Consider the following 14,438-nt stretch of genomic DNA (forward strand, 5'->3'; position numbering starts at 1 on the left):
CTGGATACATGCTTTGAATCATAGTCACACTAGAAAATTCATATTCTGCGAAATGTACGTTCACTGGCAGAATGAACCAGGTGTTTGGTATCCTGTTATTTACTGGAGTTCATGGTTCCTCCTATCTTTACAAGGTGTCCAAGACCTGAAGATGCACATAGCTGAATATATTAATATTATATTAGACCCCTACCATATTTTACAGTGGTATAAGTGTTTTTTCAACAGGAGCTTTACTTTGTTATGCCAAAAACAATTCTGAGCACATCCCAAAAGTTTGATTTACATAGCCAGCAGTCATATCACCCTGCACCTCACAACTGGCAACCCACTGAATCTAAGCAGGTGTGAGCCTGGTTAGTACTTGGATGTTTTCCTGGGAAAAACTAAGGTTGCTGCTGGAAGAGATGTTAGTGGGGCCAGCAGGGGGCGCTCACCCCCACACTGCGGTCTGTGTGGGTTCTAATGCCCCAGTATAGTGACGGGGACATTATACTGAAATAAGGCACTTTCTTTCAGATGAGATGTAAAACCAAGGTCCTGATTCTCAGCGGTCATTAAAAATCCCAGGGCGTTTCTCGAAAAGAATAGGGGTTTCACCCCAGTGTCCTGGCCAAATTTCCCATTGGCCTTTACCAATCATAGCCTCCTAATAATCCCCATCTATGAATTGGCTTCATTAATCTGTTCTCCTCCCCACTGAAAGCTGATGTGTGGTGAGCGTTCTGGCGCAGTTTGGCTGATGTCGCATCATCCAGGTGGTAGTAGTAGAGGGGAGTCCCCATTTCCTGTAAAGCGTTTTGAGTGAAGTGTCCAGAAAAGCGCTATATAACTGTAAGGAATAATTAATTATTATTACATTGACCATTGATTGGCTATAATACATGATTCTAGGCAAATTGGAGACACCCCTGTTTTGGTTTACTCTGAAAAGAAGCTTCTTATGTCCAACTCAGTGTTGAATGCAACATACAGTATATGCAGATGGCAGTTTATATTCTGAAGACACTAGTTAGTGTTGGAGATCTCAAACAGTTGCTTTTGGATTGATGATCACCTACTGAATCACTAGTCTGACTGTTTGCCACATATGCGAAGCCTTGAATTTCTTAATAATGAACATTATAGTAATACACAGTGGATTCATTTTTTGTGGATTCTTTTATAACCATAGAAGTCAATGTCGATTCACTTACAGTGCTTTGGGAGAGCTCCCGGACTTTAACCATGATGACTAGTGTACTGTTATTTCAGTAATATCTTCTGCATATTACCTCCTTTTATATTGCAGGGAACATGAAACCTTTATAAACCTGGAAACCCCTATACAGTTCTGGAGGCTTCTATTGCACTTCCAGAACTAGAATGTTATTGTACATTTCTTTTTGTTTAAGGAAATACTTAGAGGAGTGAATAAATGAGATCGCTGTGTTTTCTTTAATTAAATCATTTATGACGAATACGAGTTTACTCTTTGCAATGACAGTACAATTATAGTACAGCATTTGTCAGAACTGTTTTAAGCAAGATATTACGTACAATCTGTAACTCATTCCATTATAGGTTTTTAGTTCCTGTTTAAACCTCTTTCTTTAAAATGCAATATTATACAGTAGATGAAGGAAGGGGAATTAATACTGTATTCTAATGCACATTCTAATATGTATTCTGTGTTTTAATAGTATTGCTCATTCCAGAGATCAGTTTCAGTCTTGAATTTAGCCTCATATATTCACTGTGAACTGGAAAGGCTGTACCGGTTCAGTTTCTTCATTCTTACAGCTATTTTGTTTTTGATCTAAAAATGCCATATCACTCATCATCCTAAAGCAACAATTTTTGCTCTATCCTAATTCCTGGGGAAAACAATATGTCCACTTTATAACCTTCAATTCTAATTATGTTTTTAATGCATTGTATCAAGCCATAAGTTAAAGCAGATCAGAGTTTGTTCCTTAAGGTTATTCAGAGCTATTTCTATATTTTGTTAAACTGCAAGTTGATTTTTTTTTCATTTTCATACCAAACCCTTGTACCCCTGTAGTAGCTGCTCAAAAGTTAAGCACTGAGTCTAATGAGGACATAATGAAAATAAAGAGACCCCCGCCTTACAGAAGGCCACATTTTCATTCCACAGAAATAAGACATGCAAATGTTCAATATCCTCCCCCTCTGAGATGATGATCTCCATTTTTCATGTGTGCCTACAACCTGATTTCTAATTGGGAGGTACCTCCCTTTTGTTCCTTCTCAGGGCAGCATTGAAACATTAGACTATTGCTAGAATTGGTAAAGAATAAATAGGTCAGCGACTGATGATGCAATTGTCTTATCTCTTGTTTTGATCAAACTAACATCTCGACCATCTGAGGCTTAAGCTTTGGCAGTATTTGCACTCTCGGGGATACAGAATGGCCTTGCAGGCAGAAAGGTTTTGCTGGCACTCAGTTTAATACTGCTACAGGAAAGGGAAAGCAAAAAAAAACCTTTTTTTTTCCTTTATTCGGTGCATTCATTTTACAGGAAGCTTTCTGGCACATTTTGAACATGGTTTGTGAAGCAATTGGCAAACTGCTTTTTCAGCCATGGAAAACATTTAGCAATGTCTGATTTTTAAAACTAACACTTAGGCTAATGTATTCTTGCAACACACACTTTACATTTAATAACTAACATACTATTTATAACTAACTTACCAATTCAAATTTCAACAATACACGGCCAGCATAGGATGTAACAGGATGATTTAACCACCTAATATGCATTACATACTCAGAATGGGCTCTAATTTCACAGTCTTGAACTGCTGATTGTATCTCATATATAAGCAATTCCCTGCTCTGTGAAAGGTCAAAAAAGTGACAACAGAGAGAGGGAGCTGGTGTATACGTTCCCCTTATATTTTGTCAGTGTTATCTATGGTTCCAGGACTGGAAGAAAAATATATTCTTTCAGTCGGATGTTTATTTTTTTGTAGTAACTTATGGTACAGTACTGTATATTGTTCCATTGTCTTTTATTCAAAGCTGTGATGAATCGTAGTGCTGTCAACATTAAAAACAAAGTAAGCAGGATCCATACCTTGGTCCTAATGAATTTTGCTGGTTGCTTTAAGGGACATACTTGGTTTTTTTTTCTTTTTACAGTTAACATCCTGGTGATCTTTTCAAAGTAAAAAAAAAATTAAATTTGCCTCCCTCAGACTGCAATCTTTTTTCAAAGCCTATTATTAGTACAACAGAGACCACACGGCCCTTCTGTTATGCAATTTGACATGACAGCCTAAAATAATTTTCTCTTTGGATGTTAACCAATGACAGTAACACTTGCAGCAACTTGTGGGACAATACCTATGTAATTGCTTTTGCCCAAGAAGAAAAGGAATTTCCTTAATTGTCATTATAAATATATTGAAACACTTGAATGCTGGTTTCTTTTTCCAAATCATAAATAATGCAACATTAATTGAATATACTGATCATCTTTAATATTATCAAATGTGGTGATATACATAAAAGAAATGTTACTCTGTGTCAGGGGCATGCAAACTTTCCCTGTTTGGAGAAGAAACAAGGTGTCAGTATGGTAATGTACAGTATGACTGTGCCTTTAATCACATTAAAGAGTTCATCTGCCCGGACTATCAGAGCTTCACACTGCCATATATAAGCTGTATCCTTTCTCTCCAGTGGTTTACAAGATCACATGCTGTGGCCACAAAATGAGAGAACCTGTGTGTTTCTTTTTGTTCCATTATAAGAGACTGTTATTTTGGGATCTCCCAACCCTTGCAGGTTGGAAAGCTGAAAGGAGGAGGAAGATAATCTTTTCCTTTTATTCTGTTCTGATGGCAACCTGTCTGGCTGACTTCCTGTAGGGAGACAGCATGAAAGAAAAGTTTCATTACAATTAACTTTTTTCTCGACTGCAATTTTCTCAAGTTGACAAGGTGCAAGGTGCAAGGTGCAAGGTGTACAGACCATTTTACATTTTGTCAAAAACCTTTGTTCTCTTCTAGGTTCCCTTAGTACTTTCTGAGCATTAAATAAAAATAATGTGGTAATGTGTACAAAAGAAAGTAAATGCTTGTTGTGACTTTGCACATTGAAAACTAATGTTTTTATGCACAGAAATACACACAGGTTCACCGTTTTAATGACACTGCATTGATACCACAAATCAGTGAAGGAAAGAGGTAAATAGCAACAATGCTCTGAATTGTTGGTGATCACAATTCATTCAACCACACTCACTAGACTTCAGCAATGCTTCCAACAGACAACTGTAGAACCGATTCACCACTGGCCTGCCAGCAGGTGTCAACATCTGCGTTGTCTATGTCCAACATCTGTGGCAATCTCAGTCACTTTTTATACCAGGTATTGATCACTTTGTTTTACCTAAATACACTGCATTGCAAATATCACACCTGATTTTTAACAATCTATAAATGTATTTACGATATAGAACTTCTAACTTATATAACTTTAATCAGTTTAATGTTTTTCTTGCATCAGAGATTGCCAGAAACTGTAGGTTCTATAGTGTTTCATAATACTTAAACAAATCAGGTTGTTTCCTAATATTCACCCCTCCATTTCTCTCTCTCAGCATATTTCTTCACTGGCAAGCGCCTGTTATCCTTTTTTCTACACTTGTATAGGATCTGTCCTTTCTTAATATCCTTAATATCCTGCTCCACTAAGCTTGTGATTCAAGCTTTCGCGCTCTTTAAAATTAACTGTTGCAGCCTTCCTTCATCAGAAATGTACCATATTCAACTTTTCCAAATCTCTGCAGCTCACATAGTATTCTTCCTTCGCATGCCTTCTGTGCAATCTCTCCTGCACTCTTTTCAATGGCTACCTCTAGACACTCTCATCAGATTTAAGCTACCTGTCCTTTATCGCTGCTCCCTTCATAATTTATCTTCCTCCTACCTCCCCTTCCTTATCTTTTGTAATATCCCCAATCTTCCTCTCTGCTCATCCTTTCCTGATTGCATACTGTAGTTGCTTTGTCTCTTCTCTCTCTTCTTTACTCTTGCACACCTGAGCTGCAGCAAGATATCTAGAAGCATCACAGTGGACCCATCTCAAGATTTGTCAGATCAGACCATCCTAAACTACTGAACGTTTTGTGTCTTATCTGGTTATGTGTTGATGTGTTATGTGATATTCCATTGCAGTTACTGGTTTTGTTTATACTGTTCTGCATTGCATTTTTGCACTGTTAAGTTTATTGATCATCAGTTGTCTTGACTGTAAATCATGTTGAATGAAGCCATGAGCAAAATAGAATAATATTTTCACATTCAGCTTTACAGCATCAACAAAATATCTGTATGAGTTTTTTCTAAGAAATTCATTTCTCCAACCTGCTTGTATTGCGCTCAGACAATGTTTTCAAATAATTTAGTCACTTGAGCAGTCTCAAATCTTTTGAAAAAAGAAAAATAAGCTTTGGGACTTTGTATGCAGAAGTAAATATGGAAACTATTGGCAAGGTCCTAGGTTAATTGTACCTTTTTCCTGCTTGTTAAGCAATTGGTTTCCATTGAAAGAAAAAAAAAATGCTGATCAATATCCTTCTGTTTTGCCTGTTTGCAGTTTTTTTTTATTTTGTGGCTCGATACAATGAAGAGATCCTATTAAATTATTTTGGCTGACCTTTAATTTTGAGAAAACAAAAAGATTCTATAATAATGTCTTTAAAAGTTTTCCTGGGGAGCACCATTTAGAAGCTTTCCTATTTATTTTGTTAAACTTGCTTTTGTTCTTTGAATGTAACATTACTGCTTGGCTATTTGAAAGGAAATCATGAAAATGACTACAAAAAAAGGGGTTTTCTGTACCTACTGTATATAATTCAGGGATCTCATTCAACTATTTATTGAAAAATGCCAGGGTATAAATATCAACAACATGGCTGGGCAGCTTGTTCGATATTCCCAAAACCTTTTTGTGTACAGCAGTTCTTGCTGTTCTCAGGTTTAAATGCACTTCGCATTAGATTCCACTTGTATCATTTGGTTTGTAGTTAAAAAGTTCAGTGTTAAAGGTCATCAAATGTAAGCTTGACTTTTAATGTCTTAGTAAACACTGGCTTTCAAGATAGTCCATCAGTATGATTAGTGAAGACCGCTTTTTTGCTTGAGTAACTTGTTCAGAGGTTACATGCCAACACTGAATCACAATATGGTAAAAGTTAAACATGTAATACTCAACAGAGTGCTGTATAGATTGTTACTTATTCACCTTTGGTCATGGTGCTACAAGAAGGATAATGGTGCTTCATAAGCAGTATGAAGGACAGCAACGAGAAAACTCTTAGAACGCAGAAATGTCATAGTCAGACAGAGTAAAGGAATCTTTCTAACCTGTAACAGAAAAGGCTACATGGTGATTTGGATCAAGCATTCACATCCAGAAAGAAACTGGCCAAGTCAATCCCAAAGGCCCTCATCAAGATTAACAATGATACAACGTACAAAAACATGGGAAATGGTAATATTATGTTTAGGGGTATTCTGTTAAGGAAACAAAAGGCACTTCTTTACATTGAGATAGAGTCATGGCAGTATATAAACTTGTCACTCTTCTTGTTCAAGCTGACAGTATGGCATCTTTTAGAAAACATCTCGACTAAATTCTTGAGTCTTTCATTTACTTGCAGCCAAACCAGCAAGATGGACTAAAAGGCCACCTCTCATCTTCATCCTTTTTATATTCTAAAGAGACTTACAGTAGCATCACACCACCATTACAATAACATCCCACATTTCAAACATGTTCTTGCAAGCTGGAAATGCCAGGTGAATCAGACTTTTTTACATCATGAAGGGATATACTGTACTGTAAGAGTAGCAATGGTTGCAGACTGGCATACTGTACACACATTAACTGTTACCATTAATGCACGTGTCAACAAAAATGTCTAAGGATTGGCTCTTAAAATGTTTCCTCCCAGAGGTATAAATAGGTCATAAAAAACCAAAGACATCACAATCAATCTAAACAATTTGTCACCTGTGGCTCAAGATAATGGGAATCCGTGGGATGCCCAGAAACAAAGTGACCAAATATCTGCAAAATAGCATCCCTAACCATAGTTTGTTAGAACAAGAAGATTGCAAATGAGAAGAGACTATTCAAGCTATCAAACATATATACTTACTAGCTGAGTATTGACTCAGCTGTTTCTTGAAGGCTTGGCAGCATACTTGAGAGCAGAGAGTGATCTAGATTTACAACTCAGATCTTCCACTATTGCGTATCGCAGCGCAGAAATATCTGTTATTTACGTTTTGATATCTTTATCAATGCTGGATATATTATTTATGCATATGTTGTATACACCTCATATAAAACAATCTTACTACAGAGGTAGGGATCTGATTGCACAAATGAAAGTGCTTTGACTTGGCATTCACTGCAAATAATCTCTCATTCAATAAAAAGTGATTAGCTGATTGAGAAAAACAGTAGTAAATAGAAGATTGCAATACTGTAACACAGCCAAGGAGCTGATTATGACAGGTAGAGCTTGCGTTATCTGTATGCCATGAAAGAAAGGTTTTCTCTGTACTGCAAGTGTATTCTATTCATGGTTCAACCATATTAAAGACAAATGATGTAAACTAGATGCAAATCCCTAGGAGAAACAGTAACTGAGCTTGGTGGCTTACCTGCAAATTCAACAATCAAGGGACTAATGGAGGTAGAGAATGGCACTTGCAAGCTGGACTTCAATTCTCCAGTGTGTTAAACCCAGTGTGCACAGATAATTACAGAATAAGCTTGGCTTTTAGATGGAGGCCAAATGACTGTACTTATTGGCGGCATCATTCAACCCCCTGTTTCACAAACATTTACATGTGTCAGCTAAATGTATTTTATTCTTATTTGACATGTGACAACACATTCTGCTAATGACTGCTTTTAAGAGCACTAAACGGCATTCTGACTAAATAGCTATTCCCAAAACCATTATATTTTTTGTATTTCTAGCAGTTATTTATGTTGTTGATGTTTTTGTTCTTTATACTTTCTGCTCTCCTGTCACCGTATGCTCCGGAAAGCTTCCATTTGAAAGCGAAGCTGGGATAAGTAAGTATAAGATGCAGAAGAAAAAAGCAAGACCATTACTATACAGTTTGTCTGAAAAAGAACCCTGAGTAACACATTTAACACATTCCAAAATGGATTTCTGTTTCATTTCTATGCTGTGGGAAGCTAATTTATGAGACCTTGCTGCTTCTGCTTGGAGTCATCCTTTATATGTACACAGTGGAATCTTAGAAAAAGGGAAAATATATCAAAAAAGTAAGAAAATGGAGGCTCTTTTCAAAATTTGCCAGCACTGGGACAGTAATAGGACACATTACATGGCACTGACCGTACTGTACACATTTCCACTACAGCTGTAACAGTTTCCTCTTGATGTTGCAAGATGCCAATATTAGATGTGCTATGATTAAATCGCTCAACAAATGCTGAAAAGTAAAACTAAATTACTTTTTAAAAGCAAAACAATAATGACATAATGTAAATTGAAGACAAATAAAATAGAGATATCTTATGTACTCTTCTACAAAATATAATAACAAGGTAATGGGTCCTTAAAAGTCACACTCAAAAAGGAGAAACTGGAGTAGGATAGATTTCATGTTTTATGAATTTCATGAGCTCTGCAATGCTCATCCAAAATTCCATTAAATTCACTTGATGCTGGTTGGGCAAGAACTGTCAACTGGATTATTATGTCACCAGCCACCTGAGCTGTTTCCAGAGATGAAATGTCATTAAACTGAAGCTATATAGAGACCTTGGGAAACAGAGTGTTTACAATGTTATGACCACACACTGACAAAATGTTTAGAGTGCAGGAGGATATATGAAACAGAGTAGATCTGTGGAAATCCTGCTCACCAGCAGCTTTCTGCCAGGAGCTGTACAGCCGTAAAGATAAAGAAAAGTATATCATTATTTGTATCACTGTGTGATACAAATGACCATGGAGCGGTGGCTCTGTGGCTAAGGATCTGTGCCTGTGACTGGAAGGTTGCTGGTTCAAATCCCATGGCTGGCAGGGGAATCCTACTCTGTTGGGCCCCTGAGTAAGGCCCTTAACCCCAACTGCTCCAGGGGTGCTGTACAATGGCTGACCCTGTGCTCTGACCCCAAGCTTCTCTCCCTGTCTGTGTCTCATGGAGAAAAAAGCTGGGGTATGCGAAAAGATGAATTCCTAATGCAAGAAATTGTATAGGGCTAATAAAAAACATTAAAGTGAGGACTGATCTATAATTTTGGCATGAAAAAACAAAGTTACTTTACCTTGCATACTGTTTAATCCATCTACAACTACAAATTTTCTGGAAGGTTTCAATGAAAATACTTTCACTAGTCTAAAACACTGACTACCATATCATAACAAAATAATCAGATCCATACCCATATGTTTCCTCATTCTTAATTTTAAGGGGTTTATTACCAGTGCTTTAAGATGCTGCAAGGTTTAAACAAGTGAAAATAAAAATGGCATGAATATAACATTATGCTGTTGAAAGAGAAGAGTACATTTTAATTTCATACCTGCTTTATTTACCACTGTGTATCGTACATGATTATCTGCTCTTGCTTCTGATTACCAATTCAAACCAAACAACAGTTTTGGAATGAACTGAAAAATCAAAAATGCTCTAAGGAAGCATGTAAGTGTTAAGCAGAATATAGGCTTGTAATGTGGATTTGATTTCTGTTTCTAACCAATCTTTCCATAACCTGTGTTAAAAAATAAAAAAAAAATCAATATTGTTAATAATAGCCAAAGCAGAAACAACAAACAAAACCAACAGGAGCAATAAAACAAAAAGTCAGAAATAGAAATGTCCTATAATTATATATCAGTTTATTAAATTATATTAATGTCAATTATGATGCAAAGTTTAATTATGGTACAGTAGTACACATTTTTTCACAAAGGTGGTTTATATAGGATAATTGTTATATCTGTATTTGAACATGAATTATTTTTTATTTTCCTGCTTATGCCACCCTGTTAACAAAAGGGTGCTTGTCATGTTTAATTTCAATGACAGCTATTAAGTCAATATCTGTCAGTGAAAATATATTCGCCTGAACTGATATTATTTAGATAGTTCAGAATGTGCCGTAAAGACCATCTGAGACTAAAGCTTTTTGTATTCATTGAAAAGGACAAAGAACAATAACAATAAAATGAAAAAAATCCTGTGAATAGTAATGGCCCGTGCTATTCAACGTCTCAATATAAGGTGGTTGTGTGGTCTTTACAAACCAGGACACACAGAGGGCAAGTTTGACCTTTTTCATTATTTCTAAGGATTTGCTGGAAACCACTTGAAACACTAGAAAGGAAACAAAATTATGTGCAGAAAACACATATATCATTTTTTGTAAATGGGATCTTTGAAAGGAAACTGTACAAAGAGAAGGACCAATAAAACACACAAAACTCGGCTCTGCTAGCTAGCACAAAAAGCTCCAAACAGCACTACCATTAGTGGAAGACAATATTAATGCACTGGTAGCTGTTAAAGGCTGATGGCTGTGACAGCCTGTTTGTGACCCTGTTCTGGCCTCTGACAGAGTGCCCTGTTAGAAAATGAAGCACCAGAGTGAATTGCTTTTCTAAACATGCTTCTTTAGTTTAACCCTAGACGTTTGACCACTTCTATTTTTCCAGCACTATGGAGAGGGCCACTAACAGTGTTTACTTTAAAGGACAAAACAGAACATGGCAAGCTCCAGTTATGTTCAGGAATTAAAGCTGGGGAAAATGACTTTAGAGATTATTTTTAGATGTACTGTATAATATTACAGCATCCAGAAAGAAAAGGTGCCATCCTCAAAATAGAGAGTAGAAACATCATGATGGTAAAATGCTGCAAAATTAAACATACTGTACATGGTGCTTACAGTTTAGTAATACATTTCACCTACAATTCTAGCACTACATTTACTAGTGCATGGGTGATTGGTTATACATATTTCCACATCACTTCCTCAGTTATGCTTCCAAAATAGATTATGTGTTGTTTATCAACTTGTCTCCCACAGAATTTCATTGAGTTAGATACTTCAAACCTAATTTCCTGACTGCTTTCCTTCCCTTGAATCTAAAGTTATAAACAGATGTGATTATTTTGACAGAAAATGAAAGAAAATATATATTTATACTTTTAGCCATGTACTATAATTCTCTTCCAAAACATGTTCAGTGTCAACATTTCTAAAAACAGAGAAGGTACTGTATAAGCTAAAACAAACTTTTAAGACACTTAAAAGTTTGTTAGTTGTTTCCCAGGTTTTTATCAATAGATTGTTTTCCCAAAGTTACCAAGTGTTTTGGGGAAATTTTATTTAACCTTTTTGCAAAAAAGCTTTACTCCAATTGGCTACCACTCTCTCTGGGTTTAAGGAAGTGGAAGCAAGAGGACAAGGGTCAACATAAGCTCATGCAATCTGCTGAACATTCATATACTGTACAAATTGATTAGTGTCAGAGAAAAGAAAGAAATTATGCAAATAAAGATTCTGCCCATAGCAAGGGCTATTAAAGCCCACTTGTGCATATGAACTGGTTAATTAACTATGAAGCAGGGATAATATAAGGCAGTAAATTAAGTTAACCTTATGATACAAACAGAGCTCTGCTGTCTGTACATTCTAGGTAGTATGGCAGGTATATGGCCTCACAGTGTTTAAAGCAACCAGAAGAGTATATCTTTGTATCTACAGTACGAGCTGTTAAAATAAATGGTGAGATTTGGTACAGTATTTGTAAAATGTATTATCACGTATTATCCTTTATTCACAAAGGAACCAGTGGTGACAAGATGGGAAAAAAGGAATCAATTGTACTTGTACTCCAAGTTCAGACATACTCCTCTGAATTACTGCTGACTCGTCCTCCGTCTACAGCACAAAGGCTACAAAAAGAGGAGGCCGTTCAGCCCATCTATCCTGTTTGGTGTAAGTGTAAGCAGCTAATAGATCCAAAGAACTTATCCAGCCATTTATTGAACAAAATCAGGGTTTCAACTCCAACAATTGTTCTATACACCCACAAGCCTATGGGTAAAACACTCTTAACATTATAAATTCTTTGTTGCTGTGATAAAATTCATATGTTGGTTTTAAAGTCATCTGTTTTAAGGTAATCTAAAAATTATCAGGTGTGGTACCATCTGTCAAATACTGTAATTATACACCATATACAGTAACAACAGCTGTGCATCATGAGACTTCGCACAACAAATCGGGACAGATATTCTGTTGATAAAAATAGTTTGAGCAGGTTAAATGTTCCTCAAACACAGATTTGAGTAGTACTAAGTCATGACAGATGATAAGTCATGGTAGTATGTTAGGTTATGGCTATACATTTGTTTCTAAGGTAAAAGGTGATGAAAATGAATATATGAGCCGAATTTGATTGAATGATTTTCACAGGTGAAGGTAAAGGTGAAGTAGCTCCTGTATCATACTGTACATGCCAGTCATTGGTGGTTTTGTATCATTTTATATGCCAATGAACCAATAATATGAGGTCAGTTTAATAAAATGTGAAACTGTGGATGGCACTATTTAAGTTGATCTCATCAGTGACCAAATTCACGATTACATCACATTACATCACATTTAATAACCACGTATCCGATTCATGGTCCCATTCGTCAGAATGCTTTTCAGTTTCTTTAAGCTTTGCATCTATTTAATAATGCTTCTTAAACCTAGACACACATATGCAGTATCAAAGTCATAAAACATTTTTGTCTGATCAGGCTTTGAGGACCAGGTTGATAAAAGTTGTGCAGCATTCCACATAACATCTGCAAAAAAGTATAAGGTATGAAATTTAACTCTAACCATTTTCTATGGCTTACTGAATGTAAGATGTTGAAGCAGATCTTTCTCAAACTCTAATTGCAGAATTATGTTTGAAATTCAAACTACTCTTGGTACTAAAAATAAAAGACATTGGACTTGGACAATAAATTGAAGTGACTGATTTGTCTGTTTCTGTGGAAACCAATGAAAAGTAAGTGGATATTATACATAAGGCAAGACTAGTAATAATTCAGAGAAAGAAACTGCAGGGTAAAATTGTGACGCAGTAAGCAGATCTTAGCAGAACAAGTCTTCAAAGTTAAATTAGTTTTCTCAATGGACAAAGGCTACCTGATCATTACTTTGCAAGGAATTGTGAGGCAGAAGTCTTAACAGAAAATCTTAGATGGGGACTATGTTCATGTTTGTCCATTTGAAAAAAAAATGGTTTCATCTTTTGATTCCATCTGTTCAGAATTAACTAGTATTTTGGATTGAAACAGTTTCCAGTTGTTTTCTAAGGTCTCTGATTTTATTTTACAGATTTTACAGAACAAGGCACTTTAAATGTGTTATTTCTATTTATACCCTATTTTTACTGCAGCGGTGTATATAATTATATTGTAATTTTATGAGAGCTTCCCATTTAATTCAGAGATTGCACTTGCAATAACAATTTGATATGCACATGAGTTGAGCACAGCTCTGAATCAGCACCTGACACTAATGACGTCTTGTTCTGGAAGACTAAGTATAGTTCATCCTCCCACTTAAGGAGAATGTTTAAAATATCCCTTAATTCTAAAGTACACAGAAGAAAAATGCTTAATAATCATTACTTTTCACTTGCTACTGAAGGACGTCTGAAAAGCATTGGAAATCTTTTTTTTTTTTCACAGCATTAAAGTAATTCCAATTAAGAATGAATGAAAAAATAAAGTAAAGAACAAAAGAAGGAAGTCTACTCCATTAAGATTTTTCTGGTGTTAGTAGCTTATTGATTGTGAATGTTCCTATACCAACAAACCAGCTTAGTAATTGGAAAGCACTCTATACTGACCAAAAACAAATAAAAGGCTGTTGCAAATCTCAGCAGGAAAACAAAAGTCAGTCTGTACTGAATGGCAGTAGAAGGACAGAAATTCTGCCTAGGACAGCATTTGCAGGAACAGCTGTGATTTTTTAAATATGTGTCATAACTGCCCTATGAACTTGGCAGTAAAATTCCCATAGGAGAATGTTTTAGGCTCTGCTAAAGCAAGTTACCATGGTGCCAGTGACTATACAGAAATAAAATAAATATTTCATCTCAGTCTCCTACACAAATGATGGAAATGTTGCTAGGTTGTACCCACCCGCCCAAGTGTATCTTTGGTAGATGGAAAAGAAAAGAATATTTGTAATTTTGACAATGATCAGTCATGTAGTGGAGTCGAATTTTATATTATAATCTTATTGGTTCACTCTGCATTTTAACACTGCTTTCTTCTTTGGTGATAATCAATCCAATTACAGGATTACATTATGGATTCTCAGGAGTCCATTTTGTTCAGATTAAATCCCTAT

General features: G+C 35.9%; 1 protein-coding gene across 1 annotated transcript in view; it reads right to left on the reverse strand.

Moving 5' to 3' along the window:
* LOC148829336 (thyrotropin-releasing hormone-degrading ectoenzyme-like) overlaps positions 1-14,438 on the reverse strand; it is a 219,917-nt gene that overhangs the window by 176,942 nt on the left and 28,537 nt on the right. The gene's annotated exons all lie outside the window — the stretch shown is intronic.

The sequence above is a fragment of the Atractosteus spatula genome, chromosome 8 (assembly GCF_055471065.1).
Source record: "Atractosteus spatula isolate fAtrSpa1 chromosome 8, fAtrSpa1.hap1, whole genome shotgun sequence".
NCBI classification, from domain to species: domain Eukaryota; kingdom Metazoa; phylum Chordata; class Actinopteri; order Semionotiformes; family Lepisosteidae; genus Atractosteus; species Atractosteus spatula.